We start from the raw sequence: 3,519 nt of genomic DNA, 5'->3' as shown, positions 1-3,519 counted from the left end.
ACTCCCATGACTTTGAAAAGCTCCATCTGGCCTGGGAAAAAAAGGCATTGTGGCAGCACAGGGGCTCTGCTGTGAGCCCAGGGTGAAGTCCCTGAGTGTCCCCGGGGCTGGGATCCCTGCGGGGTGGCGGTGGCGGGGCACATGGGCCTTTCCCGGGTGCCAGGGGCACGGGGAGCCTGTGTGAGAGCTCTGGCACCGGCCCCATGAGTCCATGTACGGCCTCCAGCCGGCACTGGCTCCCCCCAGAGAGCAGCCGGCACCGAGCGCCTTCATCCTCCTGTTCCATCGGCCCCCGCATGGCAAGGAAGGAGTTTGTCCCTGCTCCGGACACTGCCGCGCTGCCTGGGTGACGCAGGGCTGTGCTGGCCCCCCTGGGCAGTGAATCCAGCACGGAGCACAGCTCTGGAGCAGCAGGAACAGCCTCTGCTGCATGAAATCGCTGAGGGAGAGCTGGGGAGCACAGGGAGACACCGCCAGCTCCAGCTCTGGCTTTCCAAGGTGGTGACATTCCCTGAGGGGAGCACAGAGCTGGATTCTAGGGTCTCATGTCCATCAGAGGGTCCTGGCTTCTGGGAAGGAGCCGGATCCTGAGCCATGCACAGGCACATTGGAGGGGACAAATGAGTAAGAGTCTGGCAGGGCAGGACTTCGACCAGAAACACATCCCAGGGAGGGCTCCTACCATCCCCAGACCCCTGAGCCTGTTGGGACAGCCCCAAAGGCCGGGCCAGGGCCTCTCTGCCATCATGCCAGGCTTTGCACAGGGATGGTGTGGAGTACTTGGCATCCCTGATGCCCCCCCCAGATTTAAGCATCACTTCAGCACCAGAGCCACTGCTGCAGGAGCTGAACATCCCCTCAGCACCTCTGTGTGTGTCCCGGGGACATCCCTCATCCCGGAGGGAGCTTCCCTGCCAGCTGCAGGAAAGGAGAAACTGGGAACCAGCCTGTGCTGGATGAGGCAACAGAAATCTGCCCAGCACCTGCCAGGAGAGCAGGGATGGGAGCAGCAGTGCCTGGATCTGCCAGCAGCATGCCCAGGCCCAGCAGGGACAGGCATCTGGTGTCCTGCAAGGACTCAGAGATGCCAGCCAGGTGGTGAAGCACTTCCCGGTGGCTACTTGGGAAAAAACGCCAATTCTTGTTGGAATTGCTGCACACACAGAGATGCAGCAGCCCTTGGCAGCACAAGCCTTGGTTTTGCCAGGGTCCAGGAGCAGCAGGCTCCCAGCAGGTGTGCCCGCTGTCACCGGGGCACAGAGATGAGCCCAGGCTCACTGAGCACATGATGGGCATTGCACAGCCCACAGCAGGACATCCCCTTCCCCTGCTGCCAACAACCTTGGTGCACGGCACTGAGCTGGGACAGCGCCCGTGGGATGTCCCTGGGACACGCTGGGGCTCTCTCTGGGCACAGACCCTCCCTCACTGCTTCCAATCCCCAAACCCCTCGCTGTCCCCAGGCTCATCCCCATCCCATGCCCTGGGATCCAGCAGGGAGATCTCCCAGCCCTGCTGATCCCCTCTCCCTGTGCTCTCGGGGGGCTGGCTTTGAGGGAGGCACAACCACGGGCTGCCATTAAACAAACACTATAATTAGAAACCAGGTTCCCTAAATGAAGTGAAAAATGTAATGTAAGCCTCTGTTTGTTCGCTGGATGCTGCGCTCTTGTTCCATGACCCAGAGGGGTCGTGCCCTGTGGTTTCTGAGAAGCCTTAATAAGGTAATGTTTAGGAGGTTACTATCTTTACAGCTCTTGTCTTATTACAACTCCATAAGAAAAACATTTGGGGCAAAGCAGGATTCCTTGGCGCGGGTTTGTTTTTGTTACTCCTTTGCTAAGATGCTGCCCAGCCATCCCTCCTCACCACGGATTCAGTTTCAGTATCTTCTCAAAAGTGACTCTTTTTCCCAGCTCCCGCTGACCTCCAGCCTCTCTGGCTGGGTGTGAGGGCAGGGGTCAAGTGGCTGGGACAGCTCCATCCCAGGCAGGTGGGGAGGGGACCACTGGCTGCAAACAGGGTGATGCCACTGGGCAGTGATGGAGAAGGAGCCCCAGGGCTGCTTGCAGCTTCCCAAGAGGCTGGGACGTGATAAGAGAAACCCTTCTCCTACAAGCCATCCAAACACACCAAATTTACAACCCTTTCATCTGCTGCCTGACGTCAGAGGGGGCTGCTGAAGGGCAGGAGGGCATTTCTCAGCCCATATATTATTACAGCCCCTGCCTCCCTCAGCCCCTTCAGGGGCAGGACAGTGATCAATGGGCGAGCTGGGCTGGGGCAGCTCTGAAGGTGACCTTCAGGACTGGCCTGTGCTGCCCTGTAAATCCCTTCCCTCCCTGGACTGCAGCACACAGGAGCAGGGAAGGGGGACCAGGACAGGAGATTGTCTGCTCTAACTTCAAACCACCAACTCCCACCTGGTGATGATTCCCCAGGAGTTTGGAGGTCCCTGCATGTGATCCCTTGCCCAGGAACACAGAGAGACTTGAGCACAACCCTCCAGGACAGACGTCAGTGCCACCGCCCAGCTTTCCATTTACCTCCACCCTTCGCCTTGCCCTGGGAACTTGGACTCCTGCCCACAAGAAAAAGCCACCAAAGCCCTTAAAATAAGAGGCTTTCTCCTCACAGACCCAGAGGGCACTGCTGCCCTGGCAGCACGTCCCTGGGAGCATCCTCCAGCCCCCTGGCCTTGCAGGGAAGGCGGTGGGGAGGCTCCAGGCTGCTCCGTGTGTCCCACACAGGGCTGAAGGACCAGCCCTTCCCACAGCCAGGAGCTGGGATGCAGAGGGCACCCTGGCAGGACTGTCTGACCTTTGCAATCCAGCACAAAATGAAGCCACCCCTCCAAAGCACTCAGGGGTTGGTGTCCGACTGCCTTAGGCTGCAGGGGGAAAGAGAACTGAGTTGTTTGGAAAGCCAGCATTGCCCACCCATGCTCTACGCTGGTGGGCAGTGGGGCACAGCCAGGACAGGCTGAGGCCAGGAGCCCAAGGGGCTGGAAAAGGTCAGAGGGCAAGCACAGGGGTCACGGAGGGAGCAGGGTATGGGGCCAGGCAGGATGAGGGGACCCATGTCCAGATAGTGCCTCAGTGGTCCCTGCAGCCTCCCAGCCTGGAGGAGACCGTGGTTCTGTCCCCCTCTGTCCTATGGGGGCCTGAGACTGACCCGCACAGAGCTCCCAGAGGGAGCAGTGCCATGCCCTCACACCAACCTCCCCCCAGTGCCACCATCGGGGACCAGACCCAGAGCACCAAGGCAGGGCGGCACCGGGGCAGCCACCGGCCCCGCAGCGGGCGCTGTGCCGGGCAGGGACGGAAGGAAGCGGCTGTTTCCAGCCCGGCGAGCGGCAGAGCAGGCTTTTTCCATCAGGTGCTCTGTCTCCAGCAGCAGGAGGCAAAAGAAAACAAAAGGCAGGAGAGGAGCGGGCCAGGAGGAACCTGCGCGTCTGGATCGTGTAAGCAGCGCCGTGCTGTAAACGCCGGGCGGGTGATGGATGTGCCGGAGGGGCCG

At 60.5% G+C, this 3,519-nt stretch overlaps 1 long non-coding RNA gene across 1 annotated transcript in view; it reads left to right on the top strand.

Moving 5' to 3' along the window:
* Positions 1-3,519, top strand: part of LOC108445177 — a 14,891-nt gene that overhangs the window by 10,309 nt on the left and 1,063 nt on the right. The window contains exon 2 of the long non-coding RNA XR_001859932.1: positions 2,710-2,712. This is a non-coding gene — a long non-coding RNA (uncharacterized LOC108445177). The remainder of the gene's footprint in view (positions 1-2,709; positions 2,713-3,519) is intronic.

This window comes from Corvus brachyrhynchos, unplaced genomic scaffold, assembly GCF_000691975.1.
Source record: "Corvus brachyrhynchos isolate BGI_N302 unplaced genomic scaffold, ASM69197v1 scaffold21, whole genome shotgun sequence".
NCBI lineage: Eukaryota > Metazoa > Chordata > Aves > Passeriformes > Corvidae > Corvus > Corvus brachyrhynchos.
This window is presented reverse-complemented; position numbering and strand designations above follow the sequence as displayed.